The following is a 22388-nucleotide window of genomic DNA, read 5'->3' as shown; positions in this document are numbered from 1 at the left end:
TGTAATTTGGGGAGTCTCTTGGACCACCCTGGCCAAGAACTCACAGAAGGTTTCTCCTGTCTGGCACTGTTTCTTGTTATGTAGTCTGTAGCTATACACATGGACTCATGCAGAGACACGGTATGTGTAATTTGTCATTACGTTGTTGGACTAATATGATTCCCTCTGGTATTTTAAAATTAGCTAGGCACTATTTATGTCTCCTCTCTCTCTATCTAACCCTCTGCCATGGTTTCCCCATTTAAAGTGTCCCCATTTTCCCCATTTTTCCCTTGCTAATACATCTTCTATGGTACCAAGAAAGAAAGATGTGTATTGCTTCCTGTCATTTTAATTTCTCTTTTCATTCTTGGTCTAACTGTGCCTTTCCCCAGTTATACCTTCATTTAGTTTCTTACTTCTTGGGTATAGTCGTTCCTTTCTTCAGCTTTTTGTATTGCTTCAAGAATTCTCTGAAGGGCTGGTTTTGTGGACATGAATTCTTTCAGTCTATTTAAGTCATGGAACACTTTTCTTTCCCCTTTACCTATAAAAGACATTTTTTTGCTGGATAAAGTATTCTATGTTGGCATCTGTGGTCATTTAGAACTGGGAATACTTTGGTCCAGGTTCTTATGGTTTCCATAATTTGCACTGAAAAGTCAGGTGTGATTCTGATGGGTTTTCCATTATATGTGAATTGTTTTTCTTTTGCCTCTTTCAGTATTCTCGTTGTTCTGTACATTTAGTGTTTTTACTATGTTATGCCACGGGGAGGTTATTTTCTGTTCCTGTCTATTTGGTGTTCTATATGCTTCTTGTATTTGTATGGGCATGTCTTTATTTAATTTGGGGAAATTTTCTTCTACAATCCTGTTGAAGATCAGGTCCATACCATTATCCTGAGATTGTTCTCCTTCCTGTATGATGAATAAATTTGGTCTTTTCATGGTGTCCCACATTTCCTGTGTTTTCTTAAACTTTTCATAATCTTTTCTTAAGCAATCAAACTCATCAACTTTATCTTCCAGTCTTGATATTCTGTTTTCCATTTCATTCATTCTATTGGTGAGGCTTTCTCCTGTTGTTTCTAATTGGCTTTTTGAGTGTTTCACTTCCTTCTTCATTTCAGCCTGAGTATTCTTCAATATAACTAACTCTTTATGAATTCAGTCAGAAGTTTATCCCTATCTTCTTTTAGATCTTTGATTTATTTGTTTTTGTGTTCTTTAAATTCATTGAGTTCTTTGATCATATTTATAATTGTTCTTTTGAATTCTGAATTCTGTGTCCTGGGTTATCTCTAGGGAGTTCTCATTATAGAACTCCTCTAAAGGACTGTTGGTGCTTGGTGGGGATATATTATTTGGATTTTTCATGTTATTATTTTTTTCGTTGTGATTTTGGCATGTGGATTTCTTTTATTGTTTCTGATTCTGGTGTGAAACTCAAGCCTTCTTTTGTTGAGTTTAAGTCTGTTTCTGTTCGTACACTTGGTGTGCTTTTGTTGTTTTCTTATTGGGTATGAAAACCTCGTTTGTCTGTGCTTTAGGCTCCCTTTTTTGATTTTATATTAAAGGGGCCAGATGGCTCTAGTCCAGATACTTAGGAGTTCCCAAAGAGGCTAAAGTTAGATGAGGATCAGGTGCTTTCAGGCTCCTCCCTAAGGTCTGGGCCTCTCTAGTCAGCAGGCACCAGAAAATTTGGGAGCATGTTAGGTGGAGTTTAAATTCAGGTGATTTCAGGCAGTCTGCAAAAGTCTGGACCCCTTTTAAAGGGCAGAGAAGTCTAACACTGCTGCAGTGGGAGAGGCTGTCAGTGGTCCCAGTGTAAGGGGATAGACAAGGCATGATTTGGAAACTTCACTGCTTCACAGAGTTAAGAGGGTAGTCCAAAGACCTGGGCACTAAGAGAAAAATCGGGCCTATGCCCAAGGCTAGTAGGAGAATAGGATGTGGGGTCTGGGAGATTGGAGTTGTTCAGGTTGCAGGGGAGTCATGGTGCCAGACAGGTTAGGGATGGGGATACCCACAGTAGAATGCTGTTCTCAGGAATCCAAAGGCAAGTTGGGGATGGGGACAGCCTATGGAGCTCTAAGAAACTAGATTAAAGAAATTAGTTGTAGGGGATCAGCATGCAGTGGGTGGCTCTGAAGTAAGAGTGTAGTCCAGAGATCTGGGGTGCTAAAAGCAGAAGTGGGCTGTGCCCAAAGCTAGGAGAACAGGATGTGGAGGATGAGAGACTGAATTTGCTCAGGTTGTGGGAGTCAAGGCACAGTGTACAGGATCAGATTTACCAGAGAAGAAGGCTGGCCTCTGGAGTCTGGTCAAGCATTTCTATCCAGATGTCCTTTGGTGCAAGTTCATCCCCTATCCTGAAATCTTAAAGAATATCAACTCTCCCTCACTCATCAGTAATCAGTGCCAATAGTTCCTAGGCTATCATTAGGGCCTGCTGCCCATTTCCCTCATTCTATGTTGGGTTTTGTCTGATTAAGTCAGCATGGTTCTTGTACATGCTGTCATCATTGTTGCAAGTTCATATGAGCAAGTTCCCAGAGGCCTGAAAGACTCTGTTTCCTTAAGATCATGCACCAACCCTGGCTCTTAAAATCCCTGCCCCCTTCCACAAGGGTCCCTGAGCTATGGAAGGGTGAGGTTTAGTAAAGGAGTTCTATCCAGGGACATGAACTCCACATCCACTCTTTATTTTGAGACAGGGTCTATATTGCTCAGATTCAAACTGAACTAGTTATAGCACAGGGAAACCCTGAAGTTTTTGACACCAGCCAGTACCCTGTCCAGAAAGAGCCTGCCTTATCCTGTACTTCCTTCATGTCTTCTTTCCGTGGTGGCCAAGATACTTTGAATATAAAAGAAAATGGCAAATACAGGGTCTTATGAGAATGGTTATAAGTGGGAATGAATGTGTCATTAGTCTAATTTTTCTGATCTATAAAGTTTTCAGCTTTATAATACTGATATGACATGAGTGATTTTCCCATGTTTGTTCTTTGTAAACTTTTCCTCAAGAAGATTTATGTGTCATAGAGTTTTATGATATTAATTCACTCACTCATTATGACACAAGCCTTAGTGAATCTCTCAGAAAAAATACTTAGTTGTTCAGCTCAGATATTTCATAAAAATTTTAATACCATACATTATAATATAAAGACAGTCCTGGAAATGTATGTTTATGCACTTTGGATAAATATATTTTGATGTTTTATTATTCAGTCTTATGCATTTTATTTTTTAACATTCCTTCAACAGAGATGAAATCATGGTACAAGTGCAAATCTACATGTTAATGTTGCATAAAGTTGAACGTTTTCTAAAATTTCTTCATATTGTTTTACAATCTGCATAATTATTTTATTTGTTGCTTAGTTTGCCATTGATTTTTGACAAAAATATATTACTTTCAAAGTTCTATATAGATTCTTTTTCTCTTATTTAGGTATGAGAAGAGCCTTATTTCTTGTCATGATAAAAGATGGCATATCTGCAGTAATAAAATGGATATTAAAGTTATGTGTAGGCTTTTGACATGTATCGACAAATGTGGAAAATGAAAAGTCCATTGTATACTCTCTCCACTGGACAAAGTGTGTGTGTGTGTGTGTGTGTGTGTGTGTGTGTGTATGTGACAGAAACTAATATAAAGACAGCAAGATTAGACTAGGACCCTTTCACTAGAATCTAATAGTCTAAGAGAGGAATGGAATAAGAAATTAACCTGAAATTCAGTGCAGTATAAAGATGTATTCATCACTATTTACATTTGAGCAGTGCTGAAAATTCAACAAGACCAGTATTTCTTCAAAATAATAAATAAGTAAAATGGATGTGAATTAGTGTGATAAGAAGTTGGTGAGCATGCTTAAGGATGTTCAACTGACTGTGTTTGGAGACCTTGCTGTTTTAAAGAATCTAAGATACAGAAATGTGATGTAAGAGGTGACTAAGATGGAAAAATACTCTGGACAGAGGAAAAACGAGAAAGACCCTTTTTCTACAGAGCACATAAAGTAGAAGTGGTCATGGCTGCACGTTGGCTGGAAGACTGGACAAAAGAATGCAAAACACAGTTTAAATAACTTAGTCATGAGCAGCTTCGATGAGCTTAACCCATGTGCAGAATTGCTATTATAAGATACTTAATTGGCAGATGTCATAACAAAGATGGAACATCTGGATCATATCCAGAAACGCACAGCCTTACAAGACAACCTGCTCCTCCACAGGACTTTATCTTTGTTTTGTTACTGTGTTGACCTTATCAACCTGACATATTTTAGATTTTGACCTGAGAGGACTGAGGCTGGAGGGAGCTGAAGGGCTTTTCTTTATTACCAGAATGGATAGAGAAGAAATTGTCAATTGGCAGAGATTATTTTATGTTACATAGAGCTGACTTTCAGGGGCTCACAATTTCTCATTCACATTTCATTCCAACTTCAACCTCAAAACAAGCCTCTGACATGGTGACCTGTGGCCTGTAGCATTGTGTGTCAATGCGGGCAGTCTTAAGCAAACAGCAAAAACCATTTAGCCTTTCCATAAACCTTCATTGTAAAACAAAGTATTGACTCTAACCTAATACCCAAAAATAATGTTGAACTGTCCAGTATCCAATGAAATAAGTATCCATCAAAAATTTCTCCATCACTAGGGATTAAACTTGTCACAAATATTTCAATATTTCACAGGATCCACAATATGTTCATATAGAAGACATTGTTTTATTTCAAATTTTTCTCTCATGCCAGTTATTATTTTGAGATTTTCAATAATTTATTTGAACTTTGAATATGAGGTCAAGAAAATCAAGAAGTGGTGTGTATGTGTGTGTGTGTGTGTGTGTGTGTGTGCGCGCGTGTGTGTTTGCAAGTGTGCTTGTGTGTGTATGTGCATAAATTCACATTTGCTCATATATTTTTCTGAGGTACAAACAGGACATTGGCATTTTGTGTTTTTAAACAGACCTCATCTTTTAATGCAAATTTTCCATGAAATAATAGCAGTTGATATCAGAGACGAGGGATTTGTGTCTCTAGTGAGGAAAATTAGGTTTCTTTTCTTTTGTGGTAGTCATGTACAACTTTTAGAAAATATTTTCACAACATATTACCAATCACTTTAAAAATGCCTTATGCTATAATAATATGACCAAAGTGATTTTTAATATTATGTTCTTTTTGAAAATAATGAGAAGTAGAATGCAAAGAATAAGTTTTAAAAACACTTTTAAAACTTCTCCCTACATTTATTCTATCTTACAACAGAAATAACACCATGGGAGATTTTAGAAACATAAAAGTTTGTAATTCCAATTCTCATTTTTTAATGAAATCAATAATATAACTAAGAATTAGTTAGTAAGCTATTAGTTGCTTTGACAAATGTGTATCGAATGGTATTGCACGCTTAGGTATATTTCCTGGTGACAAAACAGCAACCAGCACAGTATGCAAAGCTCTGCCATCATGTGCTTAGGGAAAAATAATAATATATGGATAAATACGCATGTTCATCATAGACTATTCCAAACTGATAGCATGTAGCTAAAGTGAGTCAACTGCTTATGCTGTGCATGTTGAATCGCAGCGTTCAATTATGCCCCCAATGAAGGTGATTATTCCAAGTTGGCATTAAGAAAAATGAGGTAAGATAGATGACAAATAAAGCAGTTATTATGTGCTACTGTGAGACTTTAAACTTTACAAGACGAAACCTCTGAAAGTGAGCCTTGAAAACAATTAGTGAGAGAATTAAGTAGTTGCCGCCAGTTAAAAGCTAAAGCCAATCAACTCCTTCCAAGAGCGTGAGGGGCCTTGTTTATCTGCTGTTACAGTTTGAGTGTAAAATATTCCCACAGGTCCCCTGTGTTTGAACATTTGGTCTCCAGCTGCTAGCACCATTTTAGGTGTCTGTAGAACATTCTGGAGTTGGGACCTAGCTAGAGGAAGTAGATTTCCAGCAGGAGGGTTAGAGGTTATAACCCAGACCATTTCCAGTATCTCTAGCTCTCTGCTTTCTGGTCCCCCAAGAGCAACTCACTGTGGAACTTCTCACTGCCACACCCTCTCCATCATGAGGGACCACATCCCTCACACTGTTAGTGCAAACAACTTCTGTCGCCTTGAAATTGTTCACAATGGCAAGAAAAGTAGCTACTATATCTGTGTTACAAAATATCTGGCTCTGCTATGTGCATTATTCATAGAAGGGTCGTCTTTAACGTGAAAAAGTGTTGTTGACACATGTATGAATCCAGCAGAAGATGGTTTCAGCAGATGAGTGGTGATGAAAGAGATTACTGATCTTCTAGTTACTGTTTGTAATATTGCAGCATCAAGCCAATACAGAGCATAGAATACTTTGTAATAAATCAATGCTATTTTAACATAAGCAAATTCAGTATTTCTATATAATGAAATTATATGCCAAGTACACAAAAAAATCTAATAACAAATAAGTTAAAAACAAGTAGTACTTGCTAAGTTATCGTAATAACATAAGTTATCACTTTCCACCTGTTACATTTTATTAAAAGCTGTAACAAAAATGTAGTTTTAATATTAACAAATAGTGTTTAAATGATGAAAATAGATATATTTCTATTTATTCACATTCCATCTCATTCTTGATTTTTTTTTTTTTTTTTTTTTTTTTTTTTTTTTTTTGGTCTTTTTGAGACAGGGCCTCCCTATAGCCCTAGCTACCCTGGAACTCACTATGTGGATTAGGCTGGCCTTGAACTCACAGAGATCCCGAGTGCTGGGATTAAAGGCATGTGCCACCACGCCTGGGTTATTCTTGATGTTTTTTACAACATGTTGTACTTCAAAATAGGCAAAATGAAAGTCTAGGCTGCACAGAAATTAAAGCAAACATACATACAGTAAAAGTGTGATGTGTAGTTTCCATTTTCAGCTTGACACATTCTATAATCACCTGGAAAGAGAGTCTAAGTGAGGAATGTCTATGACAGGCTGTCTGTAGACATATCTCTCTGGAATGTCTTGATTATGTTAATGTGGAATGACCCAGCCTAAAAGTAGGTAATGCCAATCCAGGGTTCAGGAGTTAGGCTGTATCAAACAGGAGAAAGTGGACCCAGTAGTAACCCTGATGCATCCATTCTTTCTCTTTGCTGTGTATGTGATATAATTAGCTCCTTAAGCTTCTAGAGGGACCTCCCCACTATGATTGGACTGGAACTTGGAACTGTGAGCCAAAACACACCCTTTCTTCTCTAAATTGGTTTTTGTCAGGGTATTTTGTCAGAGCAGCTGGACAGGATACTAGGACAAAAAGTTTCATTTTAAAATTGCTTTTAAATAAAAAGAAAGAAACCATACTTTTTAATACTGGTTTACTTAGTGTGGTTCAAGAATAATTGTATATCCACCAAACAGAAACAGAAGGAAGGCAGTGCTTTCATTTCACATATCTTGTTTATTGTAGACTTTTAACTGTGTTACAAGACCTTTCAAATCTCAAATAGAGTCAGACAAATAGAGCTGGGGTGCTGGGTTCATTAGCATTTAATGAATAACAAATTCGGCTTGCCTGGGCTAGTAATCTGCATTAGTCTTTCTCTGAGTTTTCATTTCTGTTATCTTCTTTCATGCAAATTAAGAAACTACACAAACATAATTAGATGTGGCAGCTATCTTTGTGGCGGGTTAGAGGAAATGGGTTTACAAGGCAAATTATAGAATATTTCTTTTCTTACCAGCAATAATCAAAGGCAGGAGTTCAGGTAAACTATAGGCTGTTATTCATTTCTTGTTAAATTAGAAGGTGAACAAATATAAAGTAAATGCTTTTAAGAAAATGAATTTAGTTGTTTCCCTTTTCTGTTTTTCCTCGTGAGGAATTGATTTCATGAAGTCTTAGGGGAATGGCATGGGAAGACTTTCTGAATCCAAGGTCCCTTTACTATCTGGAACGTACAGTGATCCCGGAGCACAGCCTGGGAAACCCAAGTGCATTGTTTCCGCTTGCCTGCACCAATTGGCTGGAAGCCCTCAGCATCAAAAGTTGTGTTCTTCAAAAAGAATAAAACTTGTTTCCATTTCTTCAGCAATATTGCTTTTAGACATAAATAAAAGACTGTCTCTTGGCACAACTAGCTCCAGGTTGAAACAGAAAACTAAGCAAAACCCCTCCAAAGCTGTTGCAGTATTGTTCCACCTCTGCAAAAGCATCCCAGGCATTAAATTTGCTTTAGTTGAACATCAACTAATTTTTTACCTATATTAAACAATTTAATTCTTTCTGTAACTCCATTAAATAAGAATGGCCAAGTCAGAAATTTGAATTCAGACTATGCCGGGCAATAAACTGCCCATCCAGGAAATGGTAGAGCCAGTACTTCAAACACAAGTCTGAACTTCGTAAAGATGACTTTAACTGTTTACCAGGCGTGTCCAACCCACAGCCCACAGACTATGCTCCTCCCAGGGTAGCTGAGAATGTGGCCCAATGGATTTGTTGATGATAAAGCTGTATGTTGCAATGCCCAGAAGTTGTACACCCCTGTCTTTGTCTGCCAAAAACTGGGTTTTTCACACCGTCTTGAGTATGATCATTTGAACTGCAACTAACCTCTGCAGTCTGGTTCTTAAAACATGTTTAACAAAAAGCCCCATGAAAATAGGAATTTTAAATACACACAGAAGGAAAGAAAGAAAGAAAGAAAGAAAGAAAGAAAGAAAGAAAGAAAGAAAGAAAGGGAAAGAAAGAAAGGAGAGAAAGAGAAAAAGGGAGGGAGAGAGAGGGAGGGAGGGGAAGGAAGGAAGGGGAAGGAAGGAAGGAAGGAAGGAAGGAAGGAAGGAAGGAAGGAGGGAAGGGTGAGTATATGGGAGTGTTGGAGGGGAGGAAGTGGGCATGGATTTGATCAAAGCACCTTATACACATGTATGAAATTCTCAGTATAGCTTTTTTATGTTAAAAAAGGTTAATATTTCTTGACATACTTATATCTTCTCCTTTAAACAGAGAATGCCTAACAACCACCATCAAAGTCTTTGCTGTAAACTGGAGTTTTAGCATGTACCTATAATCTGAGCTCCTTGGGAAGCTACAACAAGGGAGGATTCTGAGTTTGAGGCCAACCTGGGTTCCATAGATATACCTTGTCTCAAAAAAGAAAATATTTTCATTGCTCTGCTGTAGTTGCTCAATTTTAAGTAGTATATTATATTACTTTGACATCAATGTGTGCTCAAGTAGTTTGGAGTCCGCTGGTACAATAGACAGGTGAGGAATTTCTAGAAGGAATGATCAGTGCCAGGTGAAGGCACTCAGGGAGAGACATGGAAGAAGAATCAAAGGCTTTCTATAGATTTCAGCAAATTACCATGGAAAATTTGCAGAAATTCTTCTTGGGTCCCAGTCATGATTCAATGTCTTTGCTCAGCACATTATAAATGTTGCTTTTTCATAAACACAAACGTGAAATGCAGACTTTTTTCTTTTCTAGAATTACACTAAAAAAAGTTTAATAATTGCCCTAGTCCTGAGAAGAAAGGATTTTATCTGGGTAAAACAGAAAGGACAATTAACTCGAACCACAGTAAGTGTTAATCCAACACTGCACATTGGCGTTTTTAAGGCATCTTCAACCATCATTCCACATTGTGCCCACCATTCTCTCCCCTCCTGATTCCAACACTTTTACTTCTGTGTTTGTCTGTTAGTTACAAATCTAACATCCGGTGTGTCTTTGTGTATATGTCTGTGTGTCTGTGTCTGTGTCTGTGTGTCTGTGGTTGTGGTTGTGTGTGTGTGTGTGTGTGTGTGTGTGTGTAATTACCTGCACACATGTATAGGATCCTGAGTTACATCCAAGGTAGTAACAATCATTTTTTTCTAAGCAACAATTACTTCACCTTAAAGGAAACTTCGATTAGAGCTCGTGAAGCCATGCAAGGAGTTAAGGTACCCCTAAGAAAAATAAACGAAACAGAGATGAATAGTAAATGCAAAATGGCCCTCCATGTGTGGGATAAAAGTATAAAGAAGAGAACATAGAAGCTGAGAAGGAACTTCCATTGTGGTTCATTTCATGGAACCCCAGGAGAAAAAAAATATTTCTGGAAAGAATGAATAAACAATGTCAAATGCCAGAGAGAAGAAAGACCAAAGGAAGTCAGTCATTGCAGCTGACACCTGGGAAGATATAGCTATTGCTGACTTCAACAAGAATGGTTTCAATGTCATATATAGTATGTTCCTAGTCTGACATGAAGATTCCATCTAAAAATAAGTGTTGCTCACAATCTAAGATCAAATTGGAAAGAAGATAAATGTTTTAACATAAAAACAGCTTGATTACTAGAGCCCTATTTTTAAACAACTCCATGGAGATCTCTAACTCTCACAAGCACACACAGCCCCCTTTAGCTGAAATAAATTATTAAATTTTTATAGATATTCATTATATTTTTAGGAATGACCAAACTTTTTCATAATTGAAGCATAAAAAACCACAGTAAATTCTTAACTATAAATACAAATTCAAACAGTGAGAATTTATATATGCAAATTTCAAGTTTATCCCTGCAGGTTAATCCACAAAGTTCTATTTAAAGATACTAAGAAAGTGTGAATTAAGTGTGGCTATGGATTAAGTGTGTGTGTCTTAGCAAGTAGTTAAGAACAGATGAGATCGTCACAGTGACGCCCTCGTCACTGAACTGCATCAATTTTGTAAGCAGGCTAAACACAAGCACATGGGGGAATACTTGCTTGCACTTGACACCAGATGCCGGGTGCCATTTTGGGGCTCTGTTGGCAAGAAGACAACCTGTCATGAGGTGATGCAGCCTAGGAGACCTACACCAGGACTAAACAAGAGCTAGCTAATGCAATGTCAAACAGGTCAGTGATATCATCCTCAATATAAACATAACATTCTTGATTCTGTAGATCCCCTATTCTTAAGTATAAATATGAATGATTAACATGTGTATTAGAAGTTCTGAGAATCTAACCAGTGTTTATAAATATAGTTAAATTTGAAAATTACTTGTATTAGTATTATTATCAGTTTTTATTTATCAATTTATGTGTTTCATTAAAATCCTTCTTACTTTTAACAATTTTAGTCAGGCTATTTTTCTTGTGTTAATTTTTCCAATTTTAATAATGTATATTGATTATAAAATAAAGGATATCCTAATATTTTTATACATGCATGTAATATTCTTTACTTAAATCCCTTCCCATGTATGTCCTCTCCCATTCCCTGTGATCCCTTCCTCTTTTCTAATAATGCTCTTGCTATAATTATGTTATTTTTCCCTCTACATTCCACATATGAGAGAAAACTTGATAATCTGAGTCTAACTTACTTTGCTTACCATGATTATATTACATTTTTTCTATTCAGTCATCAATAGCAGGCACCTTGTAGGTAAAGATTATGGAATCTACCAATTATGACTGGTGCCATAATAAACATGCTATGCATTTATCTATTCTCTGCTGGCTTTGAATCCTTCAGGAATGGTGTCCCTGGATCATATATGGTGGTTTTTCTTTTGTTTTTGTTTTCATATTAATCTTCTTAACAGTTGCTAATGCATTCCCTCAAACAATATATAATTCCTTATTCCTGAATCCTTGTCATTTATGACTGTGTTTTGATAATAGCCATTTTAACCGTGATAAAATGGAATCTCAAAAAAGTTTTGATTTGTATTTCTCTGATGGATAAAGATGGTGAACATTATTTTATGTATTTATAGACCGTTTGTAACACTCCTTGGAAAATTGTCTGTTTAGTTCCTTTTCTTACTGAGTGTTTGGACTGCATACTTTTAAAGCACATGCTTTAGTTATATATATACTGAATGTTAGTCTCTGGTTGGTTGAATAGCTGGCAAAGATTTCCATCCATCCTATAGATTGCCTCTCCTCTCTGCTGACAGCCTTTCTTGCTGTGCAGAAACATTTCAGCTTGCTGCAATACCGTTTGCTGATGCTCACTTTTCTTCCTTAGGGGTTGCAATTCTTTTCAGAAATACTTTGCCTTTGCCTGTATCATGAAATGTTTTCTTCTTGTAGTTTCAGAAAATTTTCATATTAAGGCCTTTGATGTATACATTTCTTTCTTTCTTTCTTTCTTTCTTTCTTTCTTTCTTTCTTTCTTTCTTTCTTTCTTCCTTTCTTTCTTTCTGTCTCTTTGAGACAGGGTCTCCTTGTAGCCCCGGCTGTCCTGGAACTCAGTATATAGACCAGGCTGGCCTTGAACTCACAGAGATCCGCCTGCCTCTGCCTCCCGAGTCCTGGGATTAAAGGCATACACCACCACGCCCGGCCGATACATCAATTTTTAAAGTAATTTTGTACTGAAAGATAGGAACCAGGGGTGGGCTCATATATCATTGTTCTTTTGTCCCTGAGTATGATCCATTCATAAACCGTTTTCTTTCTTGTGTGGAAGCATTCTATCTTTGAAGTTTGCAGGCTAATGGGAAGCTGACTTTACTCAGGCAGTGCCGTTCCTCCTGTTGTTGACACTATTATTTGTCACAAGTATCTTACCTTTGATTTGATCCTTATGATAAGGACTTTAGATGCTATTACTGCCAAGAAAGCACAAAGTCAGGGTAAAGAAACACATGAATGATCAGCCAAACTAAGCCTATACTCTAGGCTATGACAAAAACACTTGTTAAATGATCAACATGAGGCTGTTAAGTGAGGGAGAGCGACTTTCTTTGGAGGGTGGCCAAATGCCCCCATACTCATGCACTATGGGCATAAGGGCAGCACTAATAGAACTAAGGTTTAAGAAAGAGAAGGAGAGAGCGAAAAGAAGGGGAAAAAGAAATACATATATATGTGTATGTGTGTATATATATATATATATATATATGTGCGTGTGTGTGTGTGTGTGTGTGTGTGTGTGTGTGTGTATGCAGAGTTGAGTAGAATGTGACCCAAAGGTTAAGACAGCAAGGGGAATAAGCACAATCTGAAAATAAAGATGCTGAGCTTTTCATCCCATTTTAGTCACCCATCAGATATCTGTAGGCTCCAGTGAAGAATAATTCTTTCTAGCAAAAACAGTTTTCAAATTTCTAGCAAATAACCTAGACATAATGCAAAAGTCAGAGGTGTGATCTACAGTGGCACCAGTGATAAGCTAGTAATGTGCTTGTTGACCGCATGACCTCTAAAATTAGTGATTTTTAAGTAGTCTAAGAGCAACTGAAGGGAGAGGACTTACTTGGGGGTTGTGTTTCTTGTATTGTATAGATAGTACTAGGAGACAAAATAGAATTATGGAGACAATGTGATTCTGCTGTAACTGACCACCTGACATTGAACTGATACTGGCACTTACCAAGGACATTTTCTAATATAAGGGATTTTTTTCATAAATTAAAAACTCCATGTTGTAATTGTTTCTTATTTGTGAAATCATTTAAAACTCTACCAGTTTTAGCTTGGTTTGTTCTGTCAGTAATCCAGTCCAGTGACCTAATCTGGTATTTATTTACAATACTGAAATCTTTCTATAAATAGGTATTTGTTACTTTTTTTTCCTTTTGTTGGTTCTTGTCTGTTTTGGTCTCCATGTGGATATTCAGTTTTCTCAGTACCCTTTGTTGAAAAGTCTGCCTTTTCTTCAACACATGGTTTTAACACCTTTACTGTCAATCATCTGCCTGTAGCTGTGTGGGCTTTATTTCTTGGTTCTCTATTATTTTCCAGTGGCCTGTATGCCAGATTTTGTGTTGGTCCTATGCTGCTAGTAGTATTATTTTCTCTTTTTTCTTTTACTCTGGCTTTGTAGTATATTTTGAAAACAGACATCATGATAGGTCACCATTGTTTTTTGCTCAGGATTATTATGGATATTTGAGGTCTTTCTGTTTCCAACATGATTGTAGGACCAGAGAGGAGACTATATTGCTGCAGCTCTCTTGATTACGGCCCCCAGAATTGACCAGTCTGTTGGCATAAGCATTTTCTTAGATCAAATATGAAACGTAAATTGAATTTAGAATTTAGGGAGAATTTAAAGTTAAGGAGCACATTTTTGTTGACACTTCCTTGAATCCCTTTTTCATATTCTGTGACTGAGTTGTTACAGTCTCATCTGTACAATTTTTTCTACTTCACATTTTATACATTGACATCTATTTTCAAGGTAAAACATGCAAAATGATATACTAGATGCTTAGTAATATGAAAAGGAACATCTGCCAATTTTATGCTTGCTACCTTTATGTTTGACTAAATACCCACCAAGTACCCATTCACCTGACTTAACTTTCATCTTTTCTTCTTTCCTAGATCTTGAACTTTGTTCTACCTGTGAGCTTAAGCATGAAAATGCAGAAGAATGCCACAGTGTGACCTCTGCTAAGAATCTTCTGACCATGAAGAAAAATGGTCCTTGATAGCATTTGCTCAGTCCATTCCCCTATACATAGTTCTTTCTAGCCTCGTCTGTACTTCGTGCTATAAAATATCTACTCTTTTCCCCCTTTTTCTCTGAGACACTACAGATTCCATGATTAGAGCATTCTCCATTTGTGTTAGTCTTGCATATGGTGTCTTTAAGTATGGCCTTAGCTTTAGACATGTTAAAATAGTTTGTATGTTAGGCTGACTTTAGGTTAAGTTAAATGAAACATTTTTGAGAACATAACAGATGGATGTATTAAAAATATTTTTTTACTGTACTGAAAACTTATTAAAAGGATTAAGAGTTTCAGATGGTGGAGTAATGTTGACAAAAGTAATAATATAATTTATTTCATTGAGACTCTTCAAGGAGACATGCATGCATTTTATATTTCCAGATATTTAATCACTGCTGTGTTTTTTCTTTAATTGTCTGCAGACTTAGTCCACTTTCTACAAGAAGGAAAGATCCTCATAGATGTAGGAATGTGATTTGACTAAGGTCGTAGACATAGCAGTAATAGACATAGTTGATATTTGAATGCAAGTCTCATGGCTCCAAAGCAAATGTTTGAACACACAGCTGCAGCATACACTATTTCTACTATTGGCTTACAGAATGTAAGGAAGTGCTGCTTGGTATAATATTGAAAGTCAAACACTTGCTTTCAAGGTCATCTTGGGGCCATAGACTTAGAAAATAATGCCATTAAATGAACAAACAAAACAACACTGAGGACACCAATGGAAGCTCTTCCACATGTGTAAAATGGGAGCTTACTTACAAATATTTTGAATTTTTCTATATATTGCTTTATAGTTAAGAGAACCGGAAATCTTAATATAAGTTTAGAAGGTAGTGTGAACGAGTGCCATGTAATTATTTCTCCTCATTTGTAAAGAATGAGCATTATAACTTGTCAGTATTTGTGAAAAAGAACATATGAAACATTTCAAAGTAATTTGAAAGAAAGCTTGAATTTTAATTGCTTATTTCTGAAAATAATTTGTGTATAAGGAAAGCATATAAAGAAAACTTTGTGTCTTTGTGTTATTGTTTCATGGTGTTTGTAAGGTTTTTCTACTTATAAAAGAAGAAATAAATTTGAAGAAACTAGAAAATTTTGAGAGTTGTCATTTATAGTGACAAGACTATGGACAGTCTTATATTTCAAGGTCACAGGCAGTAATATGTCATTGAGGTGATTTCTGCTGTATGTGTGAGAGTTAACCAGTTCATCTATAGTACTGAGCTGGAGACTAGATCAAATGTGATTTCAAGTCCAGATTCACAAAATCTCTTCTTTGTTAATAATCATTCATTTTGGAGTTTTTTTAGTTATATATAAATTTCTCCTTTAGCTTGCTTTTATTTTTGCAGGTCTTAATTTGATAAGTCATAATTTTAAAAACTTTGAGTGTGAATGTTCATGTTTTTTCACTTGCTACACATTACAATAACTCGATTCTATAACACCTTTACACAGAATATTATTCACTGTTAGGGTTGTGGCTCTCTGAAAACATCATTACTTTAGAGTTCTACTTATTTATCATCTCATTATATCTTTATATTTTATTCAGCTCAGACCTAGCATCCTCCTTGAGTCACATTAGAAAAGCATTCTTGCAATTCCTTGGTAATTTCTCATGTTGTAAAACAACTAAACTTTAATAATTCATTTATTCACTGTTGCAGTAACTGTTTACTAAGTGTTTACTAGGTGTTAAGAAACCACTCTATTTACTGGGGATTCAATAGAAGAGATAAAAGTGACACAGTACCTGCTCTGAAGCTTCAATTATCTTAAGGGGAAAAAAAAAACAAAATTAGTGATAGTATAAATTGTATTATCGGGTCATAATGAGCATTATGCTGAGAAACACCCCAGGGAATAGAGATACCAAGCTTAGGTGGTAGTGAGATCACGAAGAAATGTTACTAAGGTAGTTAGGAAGAGCATCATCAGTGAAAAGATACTGAGAATAGTCATGAAGGAAAAGAGGTAATAGAAAAACATTCTAGATACAGAAAACAGAAGGGGATGTCCTTGGGTTAATCCGGGAATATAAACCAGATTGGCAAATGCTAGAGGACAGTGAATGATGAAAAGAGAAATGAGTACTTAAGTTGGTTAAGCAGCCTGAATTAGATCTTTGAGTTTTAATAGTGCTGATGACAAGACAAAGTCAATGACAAGAGTGAACATGTGCCAGAAGGCCAAGAGACTTGCTGAATTTAAGCCCCAAGACCAACAGCAGATTTAAAATTAAGGATGTTCGTGGAGAAATGTAGCCCTTTTTATCCTCACTTCAAGAAAGATCTCAGTGATTTCAATATGATTAAAGACAACACTGTAAATACAAAAGCAAGACACCTTTGACCATGTTAAAAAGTATTCTTATTACCATCAGAGAATAAGAAAGTGAATACAAGCAGGAACTAATGTCCATTTCTTAAACAAAATAAAGATTAATGAAAATGTATAAAATCAAATTGAGTTAAAATATCTCTACTTCGCCAATGATAATACCAAGGAATATATGTAATTGACTCTAAATATGTTTTCTTTATTTTATGTTTTTCTCAAGCTTTTGTCTAGATTATTATTATTTAATATTTTATTTATCATTTTTATCTTAGATGTATGAATGTATTGCCTGGATGCAGGTAAGTGCACCCATGTCAAGCATTGCTCATGGAAGTCAGAAAAGGGTGTTGGATATTCTGGAAATGGAGTTACGGACAGTTGGTAACTGTCATGTGGGTGCTGGGAATCGAACCTGGGTCCTCTGCAAGAGCAGCAGCCAGTGTTTTTAATTGCTGAGCCATCTCTTCAGCCTCTAAATTATATTTTTATAATACTAAAATTGACAAATGATTGTTGATATAATGTAAGAGAGCACAGAATATCATGTTTTGGCCTTTAAATGAACCAATAATTCTGTCTTGTTTTATATGTCAAGTAAATTTCTGATCAGTTTTTTGGAAGACCAAGATTAGTTTCATCCAATTTGCCTTGGACTCCCATAACAGAAATGATATCATTTCAATATAAAATCAAGGTTCTCAACCTATTATATTATTGCCAATTAAAATTCTAAAATGATCAAGACTACAAAAATAACAATCTCTGAGATAGAAAATATGTAATACAGAGGGGTTTGGACATTGTACAGATGCAGCAGAAATTGGTACACTCTTCTGAAGTCTTTATGCCACCAAAAGCTTAGATAAGAAAGGAAATCATGAGTTCCTGACAGACCATGGTCAGAGACTTAAATTACCTTCTTTAATAAACTATATCCCCTTAATATTTAAGAATAGAACTCATCAAATTTTAACAAGCTCATGACTGACAACTTAAACATCATATTCATGGGCTTCACTTGCAAAAGCATGGACAGAGCAATGAACATAATGCCTGAGTGTTAAACATGTATTTGCTAGAAGTTGCTTATTACCTTCTGAAGATGCAATATTGGATAATGCCCTTGGCAGACAGATCCAAATACTCATTGACTTTGCAGATAATGGAATAGGTACACAGCTTAGTACATGGCAAGGCAGGGCAACTAGAAAAAAGCAACTTGGGTTTTTGTGTGGCTTGTAGTGTAGAAAAACCTATCAATATGTGTATATGTAACTCTTCAATATCCCTGGACTAACTAGTATAAGAAACAAAGTAATAGCTTGCTAAAGGCTTATTGTTTGCAGTTTCATTTTAATGCCTCAGTTTGTGCTGTGAACAGTATAGAGTTACTATGCTGAGAAAGCGAAAGCGAGGTCATTCCAAAGTTTATTTCTTTTAACTAGCTATGCATAAAATGCCAAATAATTACAAAAATATATATACTCAGGTAAGTTTTGAAAACAATAGAAATTAAATGATACTATTTAATAGTTGCCGCAGTTGAGTCAAACTAGTAACATCTCAATTTGTATGGAGGGTAGAAAGCAGTATGTGCTAATTAAGTTTCAGGATCAGCAAATCAAACACGTTAGGAGTTGTTAGGATGGGAAAGAAATAAAAGAAGTCACAACAATCTTTACACTTTTAATGTAGCTGTCTCAAATGAAGACTTTGGAAAGTATTAGAAACATGATTCCAATGGTACTTGATATAATTATTTAGATTAAACAAAAATCCTGAGGTAGTATATCAAAATAAACCAAGAGGCTTATGCCTAATTATTTGTATATTATTTTCCATGGTAAATGTTCTATAGTGCACCAGTAACCAAAATCATTTTAATGTCCCCTGTAAATAAAAGACAAAGGATAAATAGCCCTTTGGTTCCAATTCTTTGTTTTCCAAAACATTTTTGTTGTTTTTAGTTCCTTTGTTTGCTTGTTTGTTTTGCTTTGTTTCTTTTTGGTTTGGCACAACAGACAAAATGAGCAGCGTAGTCTGAGAAACTAAGAGTTTTGTTTTCTATAACACAAGCTGATGAGTTTTGCCCTCATCTTACTTGAAATCTTTCCAGTATATATTATAAACATATTTGCTTTGGAATACTGTCTTCTGATCAGTGCCCTCTTGAATTCTTAGAAGCTGTGATTGTCCATAAAAGATTGGGTTCATCACAAGTAGAGGGGAGGCTCAAGAATTCTTATCCTTCTACAAAGATACATTAAGGTTAATAGTTCCTAGAGGAAATTTTTCATCAGTTTTATTAGCTGCCCATAGGTTGCTCATGCTCTTTAAGTAACACCTCACCTAAACTCACTGGTCCACTATTCTGAGTCTGTACTAAGATAGAATCATTTCTTTCATCTCTTGTTGGTTTCCTATCTAAAGTGAAGAGAATATTTTTTCATCTCTCCAAGAAAAGTTCACACATCACTCTTACTAGAAACTCACTTTTCCTCAGAAAAGTTTCTTTTCTGTTCAAGAATTTGTTGCTAGGAGGCATATTTAGAAGGTAGTCTAGACATTCTAGGCTAGGGATAGTCTATGAATCCCATGAGGGTTTACATCAAGGTTAACTGCTGCATAAAAGGTCAAGATTTCCATATGTCACCCTCCCTGCACCCCCACCCTTGAAAAGAAATTTTATCCAAAGACAAAGGAGGTGAGTAGAAGCAAGCTCCAACCCAGCCCAAGATTAATTTTCATTCTTTGTGAGCAGGGCCAAAATGATAACAAATCAAGAAAAAGTCACCAAAAACAAAACAGCTTTGCTCATTCTCCTGACACTAACTAAGAAATCTGTGTTTAGGATCCACCAAGAAAAACAGGCAGAATAAATACTTCAAGATAGGAACTGATATGGATGGATTGTCTGTGCTGTAGAAATTATAAGGAGATAGTCTTAGCTTTCCAAAAACACAAGCTTAACTGGAGTCAGCACAGTCTGCAGTTCATGACAATCTCCTCTGTTTCGCCATTGGATAGAATAATTGTTCTTTGACAGGAAATCAAATCAATCATAGATAGACTCTGAGCTGATTCATTTATTAGAGGAATTTGTCACAATTAGTTTTTAAAATGTAATGCAAATTATGAGAAAATAACTATAAAATTTTATAAAGGAATTGAATACTGTAAATAAGTAGAAATTCTTGGAACTAAAAAATATATGAAATTTAACACTAAACAGATATATTTAATAACAGGTTTAATACAACAAGATAGATTAACTCGGTGTCTATAGACAGATTGCTCAGTGGTTAAGAGCACTGGCTGCTCTTCCAGAGAAGCCAGGTTCAATTCCCAACACCCACGTGGTAGCTAACAACTGTCTATGACTCCAGTTCCAAGGGATCCCATGCCCTCTTCTGACCTCTGTGGGCTTTGTACAACATGAGTGCATTTACACACATACAGGCAAAACACTCCATACATAAAATACAAATAAATAAATAAAAATTTTAAACAAGCTAGATTAAATAGATCAGCATAAACAGTAAAGATATAAAGATATGAGTTTTAAGTGCATATATATATTCATAAATACATGATAAAACAAAAACAAGATAGAGAAATTGATGAAATCAGTTTGAATTTAGTGCTTTCCTGTGAGGTAGTGAAGGTATTCATTTTTAACAACCTCTAATGGTTTGAGAATGTGTGTACTTCCTCTCTAATAGTAATGGGATTGAGACCTCTCTGGCTAAGAGAATGATGAAACAAAATATTGAAAAACACTATTTAATCAGAAAAAAAATGAGACAAAAATTAAAATATATGACTGTTGAATACAAACACTTCTGTAGTCTTATTGATATTAAAAACGAACTAATTTATCAATTAAAATATGAGCATTGGGACTCCATGGACCAGAAAGTCTGAAAAGTCATCACAACCTACAGGCCAAAGCTCAACTATGTGAACAGAAGAGGTTGCATGGAATCCATTAGCTTGGTATTAGCTGCCACAGAAGGAGAGTTTGATGAAGAATTTCTGGACTCAAAAACAACAGCTGCACAAGCTGCAGGACGATACTCTGTCGTTTCAGCAAGTGCCCACGGTTGAAATTGAGGAAATGAATTCCATACAGACACTAAACATTGTCTACTGCATAGCAGAAAAACACCACCTCTTCAGCAATCCCCTCAAGGAGAGAACCCTGATTGACATGTATGTGGACAGGATGCTGGATCTGCTATAACTGCTTAACATACATTTTTCTTAAAACGCAACGGGAAAAAAAGGAAGTGGTTGTCATGGCCCAGAAAGCTCTAATTAGATACTTTCAATACTTTCCTGTTTTAGTACTGTGTTTTAAAAGGTTTTAAGGGACCAAGGACAGACCTATCTTGTTGGTAATCAGACAAGTCTTGGAGATGTGATTCTACTCTAAACTATTTTGAATCTAGAAGAGAAATTTCCAAATATTTTGTCTTCATTTACTTTTCTTCAGAAATATTCAGCGACACTGTGTAATATAACTACAATTAAGAAATTCCCAAACCAAATTAATGAACCACCCTATCATAGACCTCTAAGTCCTCACCCAGGAGGTCCCCTCACTGCCAAATTCCCAGTTTCTGGATCAAACAGACAGGACTCTGAACCAAAATTAAATTAAAAGAAAGCAGAGTAGAAGTTCCTGTTCAACACATAACCGACAAAGAACATCCATATGACCGGACGCCAATGTGAAAACACAAATAATATGACAAACCAGGAAAATATGTCCCCAACAAAAGCCATGAGTCTTACAGACAAAGGGCACAACATTGAGAACCACCCTGTAGAACCCCAAGACACAGAATTTAAAAAGAACAATCCTAAACATGATCAAAGAATTACAAGAAAACACTGACAAACAACTCAAAGAACTTAAAGAGGAAAGGCATAAACTTTTGATGGAAGCTCAGGAATATACAAATATGTAGCTCAGTGAAATATGAAAAACAATTCATAATTTGAAAAGCAAATCCAATAAAGAGATAGAAATAATGAAGAAAACCCAACTGGAAATGAACATGGGACCGAAAGACTCAATAAACCAATGAGAAGCAACAGGAGAAAGTCTCACAAGTAGAATAAATGAAATGGAAAAGAGAATATCAAGACTGGAGGATACAGGATACAGTTAATCTGGACTCCTTAAGCAACGACTATACAAAATTCAATGAAAACACAGGAATGGAATATTCAGGAAATGTGGGACAATATGAAATGTTCAAATCTATGTATTATAGGCATACAGGAAGGAGAAGAAAATCAAATCAATGGCATCGAACAGTCTTTAATAGGATTATAGAAAAAACTTCCCTACATTAAGGAAAAATATCCTATAAAGATTCACGAAGCAGAGAGAACACCAGTAAGTCATGACCAGAACAGAAAGTCCCCTCAACATATCATAGTGAAAACTTTAAATGTACAGAACAAAGAGAGGGTACTGAAAGCTGCTAGAGAAAAACAACAAGTTACATATAAATGAAAACCCATAAGAATTATAGCTGACTTTTCAGTGCAAACTATGAAAGCCAGAAGAGCCTTGAAAAAAGTA

At 35.8% G+C, this 22388-nt stretch overlaps 1 pseudogene; it reads left to right on the top strand.

Annotated features, from left to right (window-relative positions):
- Window positions 1-21455, top strand: part of LOC103733704 — a 41408-nt pseudogene extending 19953 nt beyond the window's left edge.
- Window positions 21456-22388: the final 933 nt, after the last annotated feature.

Source organism: Nannospalax galili, unplaced genomic scaffold, assembly GCF_000622305.1.
Source record: "Nannospalax galili isolate Female #2095 unplaced genomic scaffold, S.galili_v1.0 scaffold956, whole genome shotgun sequence".
Classification (NCBI taxonomy): domain Eukaryota; kingdom Metazoa; phylum Chordata; class Mammalia; order Rodentia; family Spalacidae; genus Nannospalax; species Nannospalax galili.
The sequence above is the reverse complement of the archived record's forward strand: the minus strand, read 5'-3'. Positions and strand labels throughout refer to the sequence as shown.